A 22,263-nucleotide genomic window follows, 5' to 3' on the forward strand; every position below is an offset into this window, starting at 1 on the left:
CTTTTTGGATGAGCTATGAGCAGGGGCCTTCTCTCAGAATACCGCTTGCTGAGGATCTGGGAAACAAAGCTTGGGAAACAGGGCATTTATTGAAACTGTCGTATCTGCTCAGTAAAGTTCCTCGCAAAGCGAGTTTTAAATGATGCTTGAGCTTTCCCTGCCCAGCACTCGGAGCTTCACAGGCTGCCAGCCTCCTCCTGCATTTTCACGTGAAATGCTCTCAGTGGCAGATGGAGGAAACTGTAGTGTCATATAGAGCTTCCTTTGCTGGCTTGCAGGCTTAAGTGAAGGAGGTGATGATTTGACAGGTGCTGCATCTTTGCTCTTAAGCTGCCCCCTCCACCAGTCTCCTTGCCCCCTCACCCTTAACCCCAAAAAGTAATGAATCATCTGAAAAAGGCTTAATCGTTTCCCCAGCAAGGAAGTGCAACTGGACCCACCGGGCTCCCAAAAGCAAGGCCAGGAGGGCGCTCGGAGGGAGGGCTGGCGGTGCCGCTCCTGGTGGCCCGGGTGGTGCGGGGCTGGCGGGGCATTGCGGGGGCAGGAGAGCCCGGGCCCCGCCGCCTCCATGTTGTGTACAGAGCTCCCCGCGGCTCCGCTGAGGCACCTCTCGTTCGGGGGCCGCCGAGCCCGGGTGTGCGGCCTGACCGCCGGCTCGGAGGGTGCTCTGGGGCTCCGCGCCGGTGGAGCGGCTTCCCAGCCCCCTAGCAGGAGCTCTCCCAGCCCGGCCACCGCTGCCGGGCCGGGAGAAGCGAACAAACGGACCAAAGCCGGTTCTTGAAATAGCTTGGGGGTGGGAGGGCAGTACTGATGAGGAGAGGGAAGCGGTGCCTCCCCGCGCAGGCGGAGCGCGGCCGGGGTCGGGCCGGGCGTGTCCCGGTGCCGCCGCAGGGGCGGGGGCGGGCGGCACGCGCGCCAGGCGCGCCTCGCCCACGTGCTCCCGGCGCGCGGGAAGGGGGAGGGGGGGAAAGTGTGGCGCGCGGCCCCTTTAAGCGGGCGCGTGGTGGTGGGAGGGGCGGCGGCTTTCTCGCGCCCGCCGCCGTCGCCGCCGCCGCGCGCGCAGGCACGTCCCTGCACGCGGGGGCGCGCGCGCACGCGTCGCTCCCCCTCCCCTCCCTCGCGCTCCCATCCCTCCCGCGCCCGGCCCGGACCCGCCGCCTCGCGCCGCCGTTCCCGCTGGCGCGCGCGCTGGCACCGCCATCGGGCGCCGCCATTGGCTGGCGGGGGTCAGGTGACCCCGTGTTATTTCCTGTGTGTGTGAGGTGCGGGTGAGGGAGCACGATGGGGCCGGACGCCCCCGCGCCCCCGCCCGGTCCCCGCACCCACACCCGGGCCCGCTGCCCCCGCTGCTGAGCCGCCCCCGCCCCGCCCGCCGCGGCGGGGGCGCCGAGCACGGCGGCGGGGGGGGGGGGGGTCTCAGGTAAGGGGCGACCGCGCTCGCACGGGCTGGGTCGGTGTGTGCGGGAGGCCTCGGGAGGGAGCGCGGCTCCTGGCGGGGGAGGCCGGGGCTCCCTGGGCAAGTAAGGGCTTATCCGTGAGTTGGGTGAGCGCAGGGTACGAGGAGGGCTTGTGAAAGGGCTCTTGGGAAGTTTATCCTTCTTCACCTCCCCCTTTTTCTTTAAAGAAAAAACTGTTTGTTTACGTGTGTTCAGAGAGGCCCTCGTGTTGTGTGGTGAGGTGCCCACCTGTTTTCCTGCCCCGGAAGAATGGTCCTTTGCAAGAATTGTGAAGTTTTTGTGTGAATTGGTGCTTCTGCTCAAGGGATAAACGATTAAAACTGTTGGAGGGGATGGATGCACCATGTGCTCCAGTTGCAGTAGGTGGACGGGCTGTTTTGGGAATGTTTAAGGTTGGCAGCGCTTTTCTGCTTTGTGGAGGCTCAGTGCAGCGTTGTTCATCTGAAGAGATAATCAGGATATAACTGTGTTTGGGCTGCCCAGAGGATCAGATTGTCTTTTGTTAATGCTGCTTACTTTGCTACAAGTTGTGTTTAGGACTGCAGTTGGAAGTTATTTTTCCTTACCTTGAGGGAAGACTTAAGAGAAAGTTATGTAAGCCAAGTGTTTTAACCTGTGTATCAGAGCTGTGTAATGGCTCTGGGACTCTGTTATTAAGTTGCAAATAAGAGCACGTTTGCGTGTGAATCAACAAGCGATTGTCTATGTGAGTAGATTTGGCACCACCAGAATTCTTTATTTCTTGTGTATACTGTCTTTTCCATGACGTTCCCCCTATATTAAAAGGGCAGGCAGATTGATTAAACTGCAGCATTATTTCCTTTACCGTTCCAGTTTGGGTTAAGTCCTCCTTTGAAAACAAAAGAAAAATAAGATGTACACCTGTGAGGGGATTGAGTTTCAGAGCTTTCTGTGTTTGGGTTAGCATTTTGAAAGCTATTCACGTCTGTGTCGCTTGTTGCCATCTGTTGGTGCATCCATGGGTAATTCTTTGGAGCGTTTGATTTTTAACATGCTTCCTGACCAGTAGGTGTGCATGGAGCAGTTGGATCACCTCTATACCCAGACTTTGTAGAACAGTAAAGTGACTGGATGATGGAGATACAGCAGCCTCTGGGTTAGGTTTGTAGCACATTGGCTGAACTTAATTCAAGAAGAGCTGATTTCTTTCATCTGTTTTTTAGGCTGCTTTTTGGTAAGATAACTTTGTTTTTTGAGGCTTATAGATGAGTGTCACATAGCATAACCAAGTCCATTTGGTTAAGTGTACGTGATAAATAGTTTTTAGTATTGTTGTTTATGAAGTTCCATTTGGCTGAAGTGTTTTGGTTTGGTTTTTTTCCCCTTAAATCTACATCTTTAAATGGGGTTTCATATTTATTTGTTCACTTTAAATTGAGTTGTTTGAAGCTGTATTATTTCATCGGTTGTCTCTGCATTAGATTCAGTTGGCATATAAAAAGGCAGCTGCATTAACATGCTGCAGAAAGAATTACTATTAAAAAAAGGAAAGAGATATTTATTAGTTTAGTCATCTGTCTCTTAAACTTTGTTAATATTACAAGGAGAGGAGAATAGTATTGCCTCATTTCTGTAAATTGTTGGTACATGAAATGCATATTTTTGAATGTTCTGGTTAAATTAGTAGGCAAGCTACTATGCCTTCTGAGTGGGAGTATGACAACACCTTTTATATAAAATATATGACTTGCTACTCTAATCTTCTAATGCTTATAGTTTTGGGATAGCTTTTGGACTTTGTAATATTAGACTTAAACATCTGGTGGGAGGTCTTTAGATCTTCTTGCAGGTTTGGTATTCTTCAGACTACTGAGCTTTAAGTCTCTTAGCATCCTTTCTAGTAGAATTTTATGTGTTTTGACACGATTTTGAGCTTTGACCTCTAAATCAGGTTTCAGAGGCTTTGGGATTGATAAAACATGCATTTTTGCTGAAATGTATAGTTTAATATACCTTTGCAACCTGGAGCAGGTTAATCATGGTTCCCTATGTGAAAAGAAATAGGAGCAGATTTGTTATTAGCAACTTTAACAGGAGGTCAGGAATTTTGTTTTTGTTGTTGTTCCTTTTCTTTGTTACTAATGCTTCATTAAAAAGGCTGGAAATGAATTTTTATTAAAGGAGAAAATCTGTTTCTGTAATGCATAAATAAGAACTAAAGGTTTTTCAAATGAAACAGAAAACTTATTTGTGTATTGTAAAGGAGACCTTTTATTGTCAGAAGAGGCTTCCTTAATCTTTAGTGGAAGAAATGGGGAGGTATTAACCTGTTTACTGTATTTTAAAGGTACTCAGATTAAATTTAAAGACTTAAAAAGGTGTAAGTAAAAACATGCTTTTTACTTTTTAGTATGGTTTTTGCCTATAATTCGTACATGTCTAAAGCCTGTAGGGCAAAGCAAAATGTGTAGGGTTTGAGATTTTTCCCCTTTCCCACTTCCTGTGGAAATGTGTGCAAAGATGACCTTTTGGGCTCTTGGTACAATGTTAAAAAGAAAATCATTGCATAGTCCGTCTCTCCCTTCCTTTTTAGGTCATGTTTAACTAAACCACCCATGAAGCACAGCAAAATGGCAGTAGTGCCGCTCTTGGAAGGGTCCCTCCGTAAGAGCTGCATTGCACAGTTCCTGTTGCTATTCTACCAGCTTGGCAGGTTTCTCTCTGGAGTGAGGGCATAATATGTAATAAGCTGGAACAGTTTTATGCTGCTTGCTTGGATTCCCTGTAATTTTAGATAAGGGTATATTTAAGAGTTTATAGCTGGCTGTGCGTATCTTGCCTTTTGACACAGGGTATGCCAGATCTCTATTTGGGTGGGATAGCTTTTTAATTAAAAGATACGTTTATTTTTTAATACTCTGTTCGGTTATGTTTTATACTTATGAAGGGTATTAGGCTAATGTTTTGGGAACCTGAGATTTTTTAACTTCAAAAGATTTAGTAACATTTTTGGCAGTGCTGGCGTCTCAGGCTTCAGTGTGTACCGTAACTGGCCGTGTGAGATTTTGTGTTACTTAATCTTGTGGTTGGCCTCCAAGACAGGAAAGATTATGTACAACAATTTCTGAAGAGCCAACTAATGTGCTGATTTGTTGATGAAGACTGGACTGAGACCAACCAGCTCTTCCCATTCAAGAAATTAAACTGCACTCCGATAGCAAAAGGTGGTTTTTATTGACTCTCTTGATGAGATTGCTCTCAAAATAACGTTTTGCTTTCCGGTTTAGCTTTTGGACTTTTAAAATAAAAAATAAAGGCTGTCTTAAGTATTTATAACCCCTTTTAATAGTGTTTATATACGATGCAGAATTTTTCTTAATTTTAGAAGCTGTTTAGGGTTACTGATAGAGAACACAAACATAGTGTAAGCAGAGGTTTATACTTATCTAAAATTATGCAGAAGAGGCTGTTCCTGTAGTGGAACCTTGATGTGCAATTCTGTTTCTATCAAACTTTTCTTATTAAAAAAAAAAAGAAACAAAAGTTGGTTCAGTTATTCCCATGACTCGTGTCTCCTTCCTTACAGTTTTTGAGTAGACTTTAGTCTTGACTGAACTGGAAAAATGGGAGATGTCTTAGCTGTGTACAGCACTGCTGGTACATCAGTGTCACACTAGTGTCTACCTACACCACTCCTTGGTTAGTTCAGCTGAGCCTTTCCACTGCTGATTACCACTAAGATAGGTATTGATTTGTTTGGGGACACTTGGAAAAGCAAATTATGTTCTTCATTATGCATGTACATGCGTTTCCTTTCTCTTTAAAAAAAGGAGAGGAGAAAAATAAAAAGCTACATCCAAAGACTTGAAAGTTAAGGCTGACATGTAATCAAAAGGGGATTCTGTTTAGCCTTACTGGAGGATAAGATCAGCTCTAGGTGTTCTAGAGTCTTGTGATATGCTGCCTATTTGCCTTTGAAGACAAAAAATGTGAGAACTGAATTTTACCTATTGAACTTGTTTGTGCTGCACTTGTGAACCACAGCACAAGCAGTCAAACTTTCAGTTTTCACCTGGATACAAAAGAGCAGTCATGTTGCAGTAAGATTTCTGTTTTTTCCTGCCTCTTACCCAGTGATTCCTCAAGAACAGAGTTAAGAATTGGTAGACAAAAGTGCAACCATCTTCTTATCAGCTCAGCCTGGAGACTGAATACGCGTGTGGTTTTTGCAGTGTTCTTTGTGTTTGTAACCTGTGATGATATTAGAAAAGTGGAAGAAATGTTACCAGGTTCTTTGTGGGAGAACTCTGGCTTGAGTCCCTTTGAGATTTGATCTGCTCTCCATTTAAGAAGCCTATTATTTCTTGCCTGCATTGTGATGCAACAAATACAAAAAAGCTAGGAAAATTACTTTCCCCCCCACCTCTTCACTGCAAGCACGCGGGATGTCTGTGTTCATACCAATAACTGTGTACGGAATCATTGTGTATTCAGTGCTGGAATATGATGATTTATTTTGTAGTATTTTACTGATATGAACTCAGTCATCTAATTGCTAGTAAATTGCAAATCATAAACAGAACCCTCTGATGAGCTCTGATAAGAACTCAGTACGTATCTAGAAATTGTACAGGGAGCCACTATGCTAGAAACCATAGAACAGTTTATTGGAAGTATTGTTCATATCACTCTTCCTGTATTATGTGCTGCAAACTGTTGTTGATAGCTTTTAACTGATCTGAAGACTTGGTATTAGCAGAGCTGGCTGAATGGCTTGTGTCCATATACAGCACCATTAATGACTGTTAAAAACATACCTAAAACTTATTAGCCGAAAGAAAAATATGCGCTGTCACACTTGCCAGAACAGGAATAAACCATCGTACACCATCATGAAATGTTGTTAATCAGCCTCCAATACGGTATCTTCACTTTGCTGTTACCTGTGGTCAAATGCCTGGATACACTTGAATTTCCATGAGATTTGATTAGTCCAGCAGTGTTTTCTATGAGTAGACGTTGTGGAATAATGGGAGTGCTATATGTGACTTTTTAAAACTAACATAAATGGTTATATGATAAATGTAGCGAATGCTGTGTGATCAGCATTATGCTGTCTGCTGGAAATACAAAACAGGGCACAAACAGTCTGGGAGGTTCCTGGAGTGGGGGGCAAATAACATCTGACACAGCTGGTGAATGAGACAACTAGGGAAGGCAGCTGCTGGACCTGTTGTCTGTGAACAGAGAAGCACTGGTGGGTGGTGTGATGGTTGGAGGCCAACCTGGGCACAGCAATCACAAAATGATAGTTTTCAGTTCTTGGAGAAGTAAGGGAGGTGGTCCAAGGTGGAGCAGAACTGCCACCTTGGACTTCCAGAGAGCAGAGACTCTGGTTTGTTTAGGAGCCTGGTTGACAGAGTCCCTTGGGAGGCACTCCTGAAGGGCAAAAGAGTCCAAGGAAGGCTGGACATTCTTCAAGAAGGAAATCTTAAAAGATGCAGGAGCGAACTGTCCCCATGTGCTGAAAGATGAGCCAGCAGGGCAGAAGACTGGTCTGGCTAAACAGAGCTTTGGCTGGAACTTGTGGAGAAAAAACTCATGGAGTTATGACCTTAGGAAGAAGGGGCAGGCAACTCAGAAGGACTGCAAGGATGTTGTGAGATTACACGGAGAGAAAATTAGAAGGATCAAAACCCAACTGCAACTTAACCTGGCTATTTAATCTGCCATGAAAGACAATTAAAAAATGTTTTTATAAATACAGTAGCAACAAAAGGAGAGCCAAGGGGAATCTCCATCTTTTATTGAATGTGGGGGGGAAACACAGTGACAAANGCCCCGCCCGCCGCGGCGGGGGCGCCGAGCACGGGGGGGGGGGGGGGGTCTCAGGTAAGGGGCGACCGCGCTCGCACGGGCTGGGTCGGTGTGTGCGGGAGGCCTCGGGAGGGAGCGCGGCTCCTGGCGGGGGAGGCCGGGGCTCCCTGGGCAAGTAAGGGCTTATCCGTGAGTTGGGTGAGCGCAGGGTACGAGGAGGGCTTGTGAAAGGGCTCTTGGGAAGTTTATCCTTCTTCACCTCCCCCTTTTTCTTTAAAGAAAAAACTGTTTGTTTACGTGTGTTCAGAGAGGCCCTCGTGTTGTGTGGTGAGGTGCCCACCTGTTTTCCTGCCCCGGAAGAATGGTCCTTTGCAAGAATTGTGAAGTTTTTGTGTGAATTGGTGCTTCTGCTCAAGGGATAAACGATTAAAACTGTTGGAGGGGATGGATGCACCATGTGCTCCAGTTGCAGTAGGTGGACGGGCTGTTTTGGGAATGTTTAAGGTTGGCAGCGCTTTTCTGCTTTGTGGAGGCTCAGTGCAGCGTTGTTCATCTGAAGAGATAATCAGGATATAACTGTGTTTGGGCTGCCCAGAGGATCAGATTGTCTTTTGTTAATGCTGCTTACTTTGCTACAAGTTGTGTTTAGGACTGCAGTTGGAAGTTATTTTTCCTTACCTTGAGGGAAGACTTAAGAGAAAGTTATGTAAGCCAAGTGTTTTAACCTGTGTATCAGAGCTGTGTAATGGCTCTGGGACTCTGTTATTAAGTTGCAAATAAGAGCACGTTTGCGTGTGAATCAACAAGCGATTGTCTATGTGAGTAGATTTGGCACCACCAGAATTCTTTATTTCTTGTGTATACTGTCTTTTCCATGACGTTCCCCCTATATTAAAAGGGCAGGCAGATTGATTAAACTGCAGCATTATTTCCTTTACCGTTCCAGTTTGGGTTAAGTCCTCCTTTGAAAACAAAAGAAAAATAAGATGTACACCTGTGAGGGGATTGAGTTTCAGAGCTTTCTGTGTTTGGGTTAGCATTTTGAAAGCTATTCACGTCTGTGTCGCTTGTTGCCATCTGTTGGTGCATCCATGGGTAATTCTTTGGAGCGTTTGATTTTTAACATGCTTCCTGACCAGTAGGTGTGCATGGAGCAGTTGGATCACCTCTATACCCAGACTTTGTAGAACAGTAAAGTGACTGGATGATGGAGATACAGCAGCCTCTGGGTTAGGTTTGTAGCACATTGGCTGAACTTAATTCAAGAAGAGCTGATTTCTTTCATCTGTTTTTTAGGCTGCTTTTTGGTAAGATAACTTTGTTTTTTGAGGCTTATAGATGAGTGTCACATAGCATAACCAAGTCCATTTGGTTAAGTGTACGTGATAAATAGTTTTTAGTATTGTTGTTTATGAAGTTCCATTTGGCTGAAGTGTTTTGGTTTGGTTTTTTTCCCCTTAAATCTACATCTTTAAATGGGGTTTCATATTTATTTGTTCACTTTAAATTGAGTTGTTTGAAGCTGTATTATTTCATCGGTTGTCTCTGCATTAGATTCAGTTGGCATATAAAAAGGCAGCTGCATTAACATGCTGCAGAAAGAATTACTATTAAAAAAAGGAAAGAGATATTTATTAGTTTAGTCATCTGTCTCTTAAACTTTGTTAATATTACAAGGAGAGGAGAATAGTATTGCCTCATTTCTGTAAATTGTTGGTACATGAAATGCATATTTTTGAATGTTCTGGTTAAATTAGTAGGCAAGCTACTATGCCTTCTGAGTGGGAGTATGACAACACCTTTTATATAAAATATATGACTTGCTACTCTAATCTTCTAATGCTTATAGTTTTGGGATAGCTTTTGGACTTTGTAATATTAGACTTAAACATCTGGTGGGAGGTCTTTAGATCTTCTTGCAGGTTTGGTATTCTTCAGACTACTGAGCTTTAAGTCTCTTAGCATCCTTTCTAGTAGAATTTTATGTGTTTTGACACGATTTTGAGCTTTGACCTCTAAATCAGGTTTCAGAGGCTTTGGGATTGATAAAACATGCATTTTTGCTGAAATGTATAGTTTAATATACCTTTGCAACCTGGAGCAGGTTAATCATGGTTCCCTATGTGAAAAGAAATAGGAGCAGATTTGTTATTAGCAACTTTAACAGGAGGTCAGGAATTTTGTTTTTGTTGTTGTTCCTTTTCTTTGTTACTAATGCTTCATTAAAAAGGCTGGAAATGAATTTTTATTAAAGGAGAAAATCTGTTTCTGTAATGCATAAATAAGAACTAAAGGTTTTTCAAATGAAACAGAAAACTTATTTGTGTATTGTAAAGGAGACCTTTTATTGTCAGAAGAGGCTTCCTTAATCTTTAGTGGAAGAAATGGGGAGGTATTAACCTGTTTACTGTATTTTAAAGGTACTCAGATTAAATTTAAAGACTTAAAAAGGTGTAAGTAAAAACATGCTTTTTACTTTTTAGTATGGTTTTTGCCTATAATTCGTACATGTCTAAAGCCTGTAGGGCAAAGCAAAATGTGTAGGGTTTGAGATTTTTCCCCTTTCCCACTTCCTGTGGAAATGTGTGCAAAGATGACCTTTTGGGCTCTTGGTACAATGTTAAAAAGAAAATCATTGCATAGTCCGTCTCTCCCTTCCTTTTTAGGTCATGTTTAACTAAACCACCCATGAAGCACAGCAAAATGGCAGTAGTGCCGCTCTTGGAAGGGTCCCTCCGTAAGAGCTGCATTGCACAGTTCCTGTTGCTATTCTACCAGCTTGGCAGGTTTCTCTCTGGAGTGAGGGCATAATATGTAATAAGCTGGAACAGTTTTATGCTGCTTGCTTGGATTCCCTGTAATTTTAGATAAGGGTATATTTAAGAGTTTATAGCTGGCTGTGCGTATCTTGCCTTTTGACACAGGGTATGCCAGATCTCTATTTGGGTGGGATAGCTTTTTAATTAAAAGATACGTTTATTTTTTAATACTCTGTTCGGTTATGTTTTATACTTATGAAGGGTATTAGGCTAATGTTTTGGGAACCTGAGATTTTTTAACTTCAAAAGATTTAGTAACATTTTTGGCAGTGCTGGCGTCTCAGGCTTCAGTGTGTACCGTAACTGGCCGTGTGAGATTTTGTGTTACTTAATCTTGTGGTTGGCCTCCAAGACAGGAAAGATTATGTACAACAATTTCTGAAGAGCCAACTAATGTGCTGATTTGTTGATGAAGACTGGACTGAGACCAACCAGCTCTTCCCATTCAAGAAATTAAACTGCACTCCGATAGCAAAAGGTGGTTTTTATTGACTCTCTTGATGAGATTGCTCTCAAAATAACGTTTTGCTTTCCGGTTTAGCTTTTGGACTTTTAAAATAAAAAATAAAGGCTGTCTTAAGTATTTATAACCCCTTTTAATAGTGTTTATATACGATGCAGAATTTTTCTTAATTTTAGAAGCTGTTTAGGGTTACTGATAGAGAACACAAACATAGTGTAAGCAGAGGTTTATACTTATCTAAAATTATGCAGAAGAGGCTGTTCCTGTAGTGGAACCTTGATGTGCAATTCTGTTTCTATCAAACTTTTCTTATTAAAAAAAAAAAGAAACAAAAGTTGGTTCAGTTATTCCCATGACTCGTGTCTCCTTCCTTACAGTTTTTGAGTAGACTTTAGTCTTGACTGAACTGGAAAAATGGGAGATGTCTTAGCTGTGTACAGCACTGCTGGTACATCAGTGTCACACTAGTGTCTACCTACACCACTCCTTGGTTAGTTCAGCTGAGCCTTTCCACTGCTGATTACCACTAAGATAGGTATTGATTTGTTTGGGGACACTTGGAAAAGCAAATTATGTTCTTCATTATGCATGTACATGCGTTTCCTTTCTCTTTAAAAAAAGGAGAGGAGAAAAATAAAAAGCTACATCCAAAGACTTGAAAGTTAAGGCTGACATGTAATCAAAAGGGGATTCTGTTTAGCCTTACTGGAGGATAAGATCAGCTCTAGGTGTTCTAGAGTCTTGTGATATGCTGCCTATTTGCCTTTGAAGACAAAAAATGTGAGAACTGAATTTTACCTATTGAACTTGTTTGTGCTGCACTTGTGAACCACAGCACAAGCAGTCAAACTTTCAGTTTTCACCTGGATACAAAAGAGCAGTCATGTTGCAGTAAGATTTCTGTTTTTTCCTGCCTCTTACCCAGTGATTCCTCAAGAACAGAGTTAAGAATTGGTAGACAAAAGTGCAACCATCTTCTTATCAGCTCAGCCTGGAGACTGAATACGCGTGTGGTTTTTGCAGTGTTCTTTGTGTTTGTAACCTGTGATGATATTAGAAAAGTGGAAGAAATGTTACCAGGTTCTTTGTGGGAGAACTCTGGCTTGAGTCCCTTTGAGATTTGATCTGCTCTCCATTTAAGAAGCCTATTATTTCTTGCCTGCATTGTGATGCAACAAATACAAAAAAGCTAGGAAAATTACTTTCCCCCCCACCTCTTCACTGCAAGCACGCGGGATGTCTGTGTTCATACCAATAACTGTGTACGGAATCATTGTGTATTCAGTGCTGGAATATGATGATTTATTTTGTAGTATTTTACTGATATGAACTCAGTCATCTAATTGCTAGTAAATTGCAAATCATAAACAGAACCCTCTGATGAGCTCTGATAAGAACTCAGTACGTATCTAGAAATTGTACAGGGAGCCACTATGCTAGAAACCATAGAACAGTTTATTGGAAGTATTGTTCATATCACTCTTCCTGTATTATGTGCTGCAAACTGTTGTTGATAGCTTTTAACTGATCTGAAGACTTGGTATTAGCAGAGCTGGCTGAATGGCTTGTGTCCATATACAGCACCATTAATGACTGTTAAAAACATACCTAAAACTTATTAGCCGAAAGAAAAATATGCGCTGTCACACTTGCCAGAACAGGAATAAACCATCGTACACCATCATGAAATGTTGTTAATCAGCCTCCAATACGGTATCTTCACTTTGCTGTTACCTGTGGTCAAATGCCTGGATACACTTGAATTTCCATGAGATTTGATTAGTCCAGCAGTGTTTTCTATGAGTAGACGTTGTGGAATAATGGGAGTGCTATATGTGACTTTTTAAAACTAACATAAATGGTTATATGATAAATGTAGCGAATGCTGTGTGATCAGCATTATGCTGTCTGCTGGAAATACAAAACAGGGCACAAACAGTCTGGGAGGTTCCTGGAGTGGGGGGCAAATAACATCTGACACAGCTGGTGAATGAGACAACTAGGGAAGGCAGCTGCTGGACCTGTTGTCTGTGAACAGAGAAGCACTGGTGGGTGGTGTGATGGTTGGAGGCCAACCTGGGCACAGCAATCACAAAATGATAGTTTTCAGTTCTTGGAGAAGTAAGGGAGGTGGTCCAAGGTGGAGCAGAACTGCCACCTTGGACTTCCAGAGAGCAGAGACTCTGGTTTGTTTAGGAGCCTGGTTGACAGAGTCCCTTGGGAGGCACTCCTGAAGGGCAAAAGAGTCCAAGGAAGGCTGGACATTCTTCAAGAAGGAAATCTTAAAGATGCAGGAGCAAACTGTCCCCATGTGCTGAAAGATGAGCCAGCAGGGCAGAAGACTGGTCTGGCTAAACAGAGCTTTGGCTGGAACTTGTGGAGAAAAAACTCATGGAGTTATGACCTTAGGAAGAAGGGGCAGGCAACTCAGAAGGACTGCAAGGATGTTGTGAGATTACACGGAGAGAAAATTAGAAGGATCAAAACCCAACTGCAACTTAACCTGGCTATTTAATCTGCCATGAAAGACAATTAAAAAATGTTTCTATAAATACAGTAGCAACAAAAGGAGAGCCAAGGGGAATCTCCATCTTTTATTGAATGTGGGGGGGAAACACAGTGACAAAGAATGAGGAAAGATGGAGATGCTTAATGCCTTTTTGGCTTAGTCTTTAACAGTAAGACCAGTTGTTCTCCAGATATCCATCCCCCTGAGCTGGAAGACAGGGGTGGGGAGAAGAATGAAGACCCTGTAATCCAAGGGGGAATGATTAGCAACCTGCTACACCACTTAAAAACACTCAAGTCTGTAGGGCCAGATGGGATCCACCCAAGGGTACTGATTGAGCTGGCAGAAGAGCTCACCAGGCCTCTTCCCATCATTTACCAGCAGTGTTGGCTACCCAGGGAAGTCCCATTTGACTGGAAGTTGGCAAATGTGATGCCCGTTTGCAAGAAGGGCTGGAAGGAGGATCCAGGAAACTACAGGCTTGTCAGCCTGACTTCCATGCTGGGGAAGGTTTGGAACAGATCTTGAGTGTCATCACATGGCACGTATGGGACAACCAGGCAGTCAGGCCCAGTCAGCACGGGTTTAGGAAAGGCAGGTCCTGCTTGACCAGCCTGATCTCCTATGACAGGGTGACCTGCTTAGTGAATGAGGGAAAGGCTGTGGATATTTTCTTCCTGGACCTTAGCAAAGCTTTTGATAGTGTTTCACCCCCGGAGAAACTGGCTGCTCGTGGCTTCAATGGGTGCCCTGTTTGTGGGTTAAAAAAACTTGCTGGATGGTCAGTCTGGAGAGTGGTGGGGAATGGAGTTACATCCGGGTGGTGGTCGGTCACAAGTGGTGTTCCCCAGGGCTCAGTGCTGTGCCAGCCCTGTTTAATGTCTTCGTCGATGATCTGGGTAAGGGGATCGATGGAATGTACCCTCAGCCAGTTTGCAGACAACACTAAGCTGGGTGGGAGTGTTGGTCTGCTGGAGGGTAAGAATCTCTGCAGAGGGTTTTGTACAGCCTGGATTGAAGGACCAAGGCCAGTGATATAAGGTTCTACAAGGCCAAGTGCCAGATCCTGCGCTTGGGTCACAACAGCCGCATGCAGCACTACAGGCTTGGGGTGCAGTGGCTGGAAAGCATTCCAGTGGAAAAGGATCCGGGGGGCACTAGTTGACAGCAGCTGAACATGAGCCGGCTGTGTGCCTAGAAGGCCAAGGGCATCCTGGCCTGTGTCAAATACAGTGTAGCCAGCCCTGTACACTGGTGAGGCCACAGCTTGAATCCTGTGTTCAGTTTTGGGCCCCTCACTAGAAGAAGGACATGGAGGTGTTGGAATGCGTCCAGAGAAGGGCAGTGGAGCTGGCGAAGGGTCTGGAGCACAAGTCTTATGAGGAGCAGCTCAGGGACTTGGGAGTGTTTAGCCTGGAGAAAAGGAGGCTCAGGAGAGACCATTTCACTCTCTACAGCTACCTGAAAGGAGGCTGTAGCAAGGTGGGCTTCTGTTTCTTCTTCCAAGTAACAAGCAATAAGACAAGAGGAAATGGACTCAAATTGCTACAGGGGAGGTTTAGAGTGGATATTAAGAAATATTTTTTCACTAAAGAAGTTGTCAAACATTTGGACAGGTTGCCCAGTGAAATGGCAGTCACCGTTCCTGGAGGTATAGACATGTAGGTGTCATGCTTAGGGATGTGCTTAGGGACATGCTTTTGTGGTGGCCTTGGCAGTGGCTAGGTAAGGGTTGGACTTGATAATCTTAAATGTCTTTTCCAACCTAAATGATTCTGTGACTCCATATAACAGTGTCTTTCCCTCTTGTTTCTCATTTTGCATTCGAAGGAAAAAGAACGTAGTAAACAGTGTTCTGTCATATGGTGTAAATTTTGGTTTGCTGCTGCAGGTTTTCCCTATTTCATTTCATGTGTGTGAGGGTGGAGAGGTTTCCCTTCTCCTCCTTCTCCAACATATTTGCGTGAAATGTTGTGTACATCTGATTTTCTGAGGTTCTTGGTCCTGACCATACCTTGTGCATATTGCTACATAAAAATGGTCTTTTAGATAGCTCTTGCTAAGTATAATAGATACAGATAAATGTAATAGATACTTAGCAGGCAGTAAACGAAATGAGGAAAATTGTTACAGAAGGAGGTAGCAGATTGTATTGCAGGGCGTTGTGAGTGAGTGGCAGGTTCTCTTCTGTACTGTTGGAGAGCGGAAGTAGCAGGAGCATAATTCAGAATTCTCCAAAGCGCCGCTGTTTATTTTGCATGAAAAAACTGATCTGCGCTATCCTTACCCCCTTCCATCCAAATCACTGCATTTTAATGGAGAAACATCTCATCCCATTTACTGTGAGAGTGCATAAAGAGAACTCTGCTGCAGAATCATTTGATTGCCAGCTGTGGTAGGGCATTGGTTTTGGGGATGAGCTGGGGGTGTCCACTGCAGTGTGGTGTCCTGCATCTCTACACTTCTGACTTCAGTCAACATCAAGTTTACTGCGGTTTGGGGAGCAGGGTGGTGACTCTTGCCTGCTGGTCTTTCTTCATTTTGCTTTGGGTACTTTTCTACATTTGATATCTTGCACCTCATCTGGATATCTTTAGATACCTTCTCATATTCCAGTTTTCAGAGACAAAACTGTGTTCTTTCTTGAGAATTGCTCAGTTGAGTACATGCTTTTTTTTGAATGATGGTAGTATCCTGCGATTATGATACAGAAATTTAACTTGTCATGTGTTTATTTTGTTTGTTTCCTTGTCTTTTTGGCTTGCAGAAATACAGCTTGTTACATGTTTGAAAGATGGAATTTGTGGAAAACCAAAGGGGGGTATATATATAATACAGCTGCTGAAAATAGCAAGGGGAGGAGAAGAGGTTAATTATATGTATACTCTATAGCCTAGTCAAAACCCTGTCAGAGTTGGTGGAAAAAGAAAACTTGAGTGAACCTGGGTCAAGCTCACCAGAGAAAGCAAATCTCTTAGCTCAATGAGAAACAGCTTCCTTTTAGGATCTCCTAAAAGTGGATGGGAGGAGGATTTGGGAAATAAACTTACTTGTTCGTCCATAGAACTATAGTGTTTATAAAGACTTTGTTGGTCTGTGTTTACTCATGAAGTTTGTCATGATTGGCTCTGTGTGTTCATTGCCCTTCTGAAATAAGCAAAGGAGTAAGATCCTTTAGCTCAGTTGATTAACGAGACTTAAAGAATTAAATCAGGAAAAATTCTCAAGGTGGAAGTCACTTTATTGCATCTTTCTAGCAGAAACAAGGTAGCAAATTTCAGTTTTTCTTAGAAAGTTGGTATGTTTTAGAGCAAGGGAGAAAAGAGCATCTTGCCTTTCTTCTCCTGTGATAGAACTCTAGGAGTACATTAGCATTATGAAATGATTTTATGTAATCCATCCTGTATGGTTGATGTTAATTGTCCCTCTTTACTTAGCCCCCTCATGAGGGGAGGCAGGGTGCAGAAAGAAAAAGTAGAGTCTTCTGGTTTTGTTTTTTCTCTCCTCCCTGGATACAGGATGAATGGCTGCAGGAACTCGTAAGAGAACAATGGGGCTGACTCTCAGAGTAGTGGACCATCTAAGCTCCCTCTGTCTTATTTTGAAATAGTAACTCTAGCATTTCCAGAAATTATGCTCAGAGTGCAGTGTCTTTGTTATCCTCCACTAATCTGTATTTACAGAGGTGTTTCTTATCTGGTGCTGGATTCATCCCTCCTCGTTGCTTTCAACTGCTGACTTCCCTCAGGATATATGCTCTAGGATACGAGATGGAATACATGCTGTGGAAGCTTTGTCCGTCAGCTCTCCAGCCTCAAACGCTGCCTGACGCTACCACTGTGGTGATAGAGAAATCCTTTGGGGAAGGAGAAAGCTTTAAACCCTGGTTATGAGATCTCTAGTTGTAGGTTGTTAATTTCTCTGAACTGCTTATGCACATTTAAGTTAATTTTGTGCCTGTGGTGTGGTCTGACTGCCGTTGTCATTCCCCCTGCCTTTGGCTGTGGCAGCAGGACTCAGAAGCCTGGAGTTAAGTGTCTGCGATTCAAAGTGACAAGGTACAGTATCTTGTTTGTTGGTTACAGTGGCTTGAGTTTATACCATAGAATTTCAGATGTTCAACTGAGATGTGTTAGAAGTTTAATCACTTTATATGCATAAAGTTGATGTGGAAAGATTGCTTCTGGAAGGTTTTCATTGACTCAGTGGGGGAGCTGGTGAGAGGGAACCAATAAAAGTGCTTTAGGCCAAGGCTAAGTATAAACCTCAGGAGTTCTTAACTGTTTGCTCCAACACTGCAGTATGCTGCCTCCTCTCTGTCATCTGTCTGTTGGTTATGCCAGTGTAACTACAGAGGAAATGCATAATGGGATGGTTCAGGAAACTGGTCCAATCTGAAAAATTCAAAGAAAACCTGCAGGGGTGGGAATGGGCAGATAGATAGGAAGGGAGAAGAACTCCTTCAAATAGTCCTGCCTCTGAAGTAATCTCTCTGTTGACTTTCTTAAATTTATGAAGTTATTTTGTATTAATCAGAATTGTTTCTCCTGAATCCATGTAACTGTGGCTGTAGTCTTAGTCTCTCCCCGTTAGTCTCAGGAGACAACACTTACTGGAGGAATGGGTCTGCTTTAGCTTTTGGCTTCATCATGAGGCAGATGCTGTGGAATCTAAAGTGTGGAGAAATGAGCAAAGTGACATTTAGAGGACATAGGTTGTAGGAGACAAGCAGAAGTGTTACTGAGGGAAAAGTTGTTGTTCCTCTAGTGTGAAAATCTTACAAATGCTTGGAATTTTTTTTTTTTTTTGAGGGCACTTCAACCGGTTCCTATGTTAGAGAGAAGCCTTTTCTCAAACTTTTTATCAGTAAACATGATATGGCCTTGACTATTTTGTTCTTAAGTGTGCCACAGCAGTAGTATTTGCAGACCATCCACACCCAAATTGCTCTTAAATCTGCGTTGATTTAGGGAGATGAAGTGCTGAATTCATAGGAAGAATGATAACCTTGGCTAGTGAAAATTGAAAGTGCTAAAGCTAAATTCCTTGTGTTGTCTTAAAGGAACAAAAACTGTCTGTAAGAGCTTTGGAGGACATAAATTTTCGAGTACAGCTTTTCTGCAAATGGACAGTAATTCTTTAATTTGTTAGTTTAAGTACATCAAGATGATATTTCTACCTGTTTTTAATGTTATTTCCTATAATGTAACTAGGTGGTATTATCCTTGACAATAGTTATATCCTAATCAATGGATATATATCTTATATACAGTGCATAGCCTGTATTGTAATAATACTTGCATGTAACTGATAGAGATTTTGTGTCAATGTACTTCATCTGCCTTGAGGAGTTCCTGGGAGTCTTAGTTACAGGTTCATTACACCAGGCATTGCAAAAAAGAATAAAAAAATTTAATTGTATAGGCTACATTGAATAGAAAAGAAGGGATGTGTATTACAGGTAATGTTTAATATGACCCTTACAAGTATTCATCTTAGCAACTTGTCATAGTTTGAAGAGATAATGCATTTAGGACTTTAAAGGCAGGGGTTGCTACATAGCAACTTTATGAATAAATTGTAAAAGTTACTTAAAAGTAATGTGTTAGGGTTTTTTTAGGTGGAGGGTTTTTTTTTTTTTGGGGGGGGGAGGAGGATGTTTAACTGCTGTATAGTTCTGAGTATTTTTGGTACTGGCTAAATTTCTGCACTGAAAGTGGGAGCTTGGGCAGATAGAACCTGGAAACCTGCTCACACTTTTCTGCTTTCCTCTTGCAAATAATAATTGACTTCTCCTTTTCACTGTCTTCACTTTTGTAACTAAAAGGTGAAGGTTTAGTGAGAGTTGTGATGTCTTTGCTGAGCCTCCAGCCTTGCATGTCTGAGGAGGTGAAGAGCAGATCAGAAGTTGTCCTTTAAGTGGTTGCTGAGATTTTGCTGTATTGCCAAAGCAGAGATGATGTTTAACTGTTTGGAGACATTGGAGGTATGGACACAGGTGAATTTCCAATAAGAGGCACATAATGAGTTGTGAAACTTTTTAGAGGACTAATGAAGTGGGTTAGGATGTGCAATCAGCTGATTTGCAGCTTGGAGAAAAAAACTGAGGAGCTGAAGTTTCAGTATTATTTCATTTTGATGTTGGGAAGGGTTGTTTGACTACTGTGTAAAGATGAAGAGCCTTTTAAATATGAACTTCTGATTTCAAGTGCCCTTCAGTAGCCATGCCACTTAAGCAGTTCCTGCTGCGTCCGTTTTGCTGGTACAGATGTTTGTGTAATGATACAGTGAATGGATCTGTCAGGTCAGAAGTGGCTGTTCTCCCTAGCAGAATTTTCTCGACCATATCAGTTCACTGATCTGACTTGGCAGCCTGAATGGCTGTGTTAACACCGTAGAGGAGGCTGGACCTCTTAAGCTGGACTATAGAGGACTCACTCTGTATGTGAAACCAGAACTGTTGTTTTAATCTTTGACATAAAATAGAATCTGACTGATTTGCATAAGTTCTTAGTAAAAAAGCAGTGTCTGTTAAAAATGTAGATGGATAACTTTCAGCAAGTGGTTGTTGGATTTTTGAAAGCTATTTAAGTGCATCTGTGCTGTTGATTGAGACTGAGAACCAATGGCATAATAATAAAATCAGATATATACAATTAACCAAAATTCCGCTGAACTCTGTTCATTAGTTATATTTCTAGAAATACATGTTTTCAGAGCACTACAACTTTAATACTGGCTTACAACAGAAGTTTATCTTGTCAAACTTCTTTCTTCATGGTTAGGAATATGACTTTAACAGTACATTTCATTCAAAATGCAGAGCTAAACTAGAGATGGTATTTTAGTTTTATTCACTTAGTGAGTAAGGGAGACTTGCAAATACAAAAAAATCTGATTGTGTATTTTTAATTTGGTGCTATCCAAGTGGGTTTTTTAAAATATTTTAGGGGTGGGGGAAGAAATCAGCAGCCAAGTAATAGCCACATGCAACATTTGATTATTTTTTGTTGTTGTTTGCTTTTGTGATACCTTTTATTATAGCAGTTGAGTGCTCTGAATATGTCTGCTTACATCTCCCATGTGAGATAGGAAGATGCACTGACTCAGGCTTACTAAAATTTTCTGTGGTCACCTAGGGAAATATATGAAAAAAAGAAGTGAATGTAGGATCTTATGTAGCACAGTAATCCCCAGAGCATTCCCCTCCCTCAACTGACAAAGCTCACTGTGCTCCTTCTGCCACGCTCATCTGTTCCTCACCCGTTCTGCGAAAACTTTAATTGTTTGGATTTAAGCTCATGCATACTGACTTTCTTAAAAGCTGTACAGATAGTTTGGTAAAGAAAGCACAGTGTCTCTGAGATGATGGAAACTAGTTACAATCCATTTGGCCAAGCTGTAACTCGTGTGAGGAATTCTTTGGTGAAGGGTTTCACTAGGAAGGACAAAATTAAGCTGTGGGGTTTTTTTTTTGGTCAAGACCAGTATTAGCACTGATTTGGAAGACACATTGCTAATATATGTTGTTATTATTAGACACTTAAGCATGTGTAACAACTACATATGAGTGTTTTTAAGGCATGCTGTGATTTTTTAGAATTATAAAATTCAGTCTCCAGTAACACAGCATTCTGGGTTTAATTTATTTTTTATATACTTTTCAAGATACTTTGTCTGCTTCAGGTTAGCTATTTCAATAGGGTCTGGCACTCTCAGTGACAATTTGTTGCATACTGTTTCAACTTTGAGTGGTGTAGTAAGGTTTCTTTGATAGAATAAATCATAGTGGCTTGGTGAGAGGCAGATCTGACTGCAGTTTTCTCTGGAAGTGCAGTGGTGAATAAGACAATATCAGAAACACAACTTTTTGAAAGAGGTGAGCAGTGAGTGATACTGCTTGGACAAACTGGTGTCCTTTTGAAGTGCTTACTGTCTTAGTTTACTTCTATTTCACACCTAATGTTGAAAACCCGTTTTAAATAGTTTCCCTTTTAAAAAGGCATCAAATGTAGAAGAAATAAGTTACATCTCTTGCTTTGTTAAATGCAGTCATAGGTTTGATCCTTAAATTCATCTACTTATACCATTTGTGGCTGATTTGCCTTCTCCTAAAGGCAGCAGACAGAGTAATGTTCCTCCAAAACTGCAACAAGGTCAGTCTATTCCAAGCCATTGCTCAGGTGTGGAAGTAATAACTGTGTATCTGCAGCAATGAGGGTTAGCAGCTTAGCCTTGATGATGGAAATGGTACTCAGTACATAGAAATCCTTTATTCCTGTATTTCTGGCCTAATTCAGAACGTGGGCATTGTTTACTCACAAAATACGCCCCTGAATTGTTCAGATTCAGGTTCTGGCTTGGTGGGGTTTTTTTGGTTATGTGCGTGTTTTCTGCTAGTTTAAGAAGATACAGTGGGGAAGGACAAAAATGGTAATTTTTGTGTTTTGTGTGAGTTGTGACTAGAAACGGTTGCAGATTTATGTACATCTGTTATTTGCACAGGATTTAGCAAGTAAGTCTATTTTAATCAGAACCTTGGACACTCTATAACCTCCCAACTTGTTCATGTACATTTTTGACTATGGAAAATACTGTCTTACCGTTTGTCACCTGCTTGTAACTGCATTATCTTTCCCGATAGGCGTGTGAGGAAGTGAGAGGCTTTTGACAGATCACTGGAGATATATTGCATTTGACTGCTGCCTGAGACTTCTCTGCACAGATGGATCGCAGTAGTCAACCCAAATCTAAAGAAAATTTAACGAAGCGGAAAGACCTCACTTATGTCCTAGAGAATGAGCTGGTGGTGGCTTCATTTGTTCCTTTATAGACTTATTGTTAAGAATTAGGCGTATCCCCACACTATTTTGGTTTTTAGCTCACTTCTTATGAGCTTTCTGTAGTGATGCACTACTATGTTAAATAAGAAGATGTGGGCAGCTGTCCTGTATTTGTCCAGTCTTTGATAATCAGGACTATGATTTATATATCTTTTAAAAAAAGTGTATCAGTATATTGCAGAAGATCATTTCACATAGTAATCTTGGAGTGGGAGTACTGATGAATTCTGTTAATCAGCAGTGGTTGGGGCATTCTGATATTCATGGAGGAACTATTGAAAGATGTTTACATGCTTTTGACTAATATTTGATAATCTTGCTCACAGAGGGGTCACAATGCAGTAGCTCCATATTTTGAGGAACTCCTATGTTAAGAAAGTTCTGTAAGGCTTTT

General features: G+C 42.2%; 1 protein-coding gene across 8 annotated transcripts in view; it reads left to right on the plus strand.

Moving 5' to 3' along the window:
• Positions 1-22,263, plus strand: part of TCF20 (transcription factor 20) — a 136,424-nt gene that overhangs the window by 63,042 nt on the left and 51,119 nt on the right. Inside the window, exon 1 of one of the 8 annotated variants that reach the window (XM_017827640.1) lies at positions 7,296-7,310. The exons of 6 other annotated variants lie outside the window; for them this stretch is intronic. The gene's annotated coding sequence lies outside the window, so the exon portion shown is untranslated. Of the gene's footprint in view, positions 1-7,295; positions 7,311-10,363; positions 10,533-22,263 lie in introns of those variants that run through there. One more of the 8 variants, XM_017827641.1, reaches the window with a different exon arrangement.

Source organism: Lepidothrix coronata, unplaced genomic scaffold, assembly GCF_001604755.1.
Source record: "Lepidothrix coronata isolate B3197 unplaced genomic scaffold, Lepidothrix_coronata-1.0 Scaffold141, whole genome shotgun sequence".
Lineage (NCBI taxonomy): Eukaryota > Metazoa > Chordata > Aves > Passeriformes > Pipridae > Lepidothrix > Lepidothrix coronata.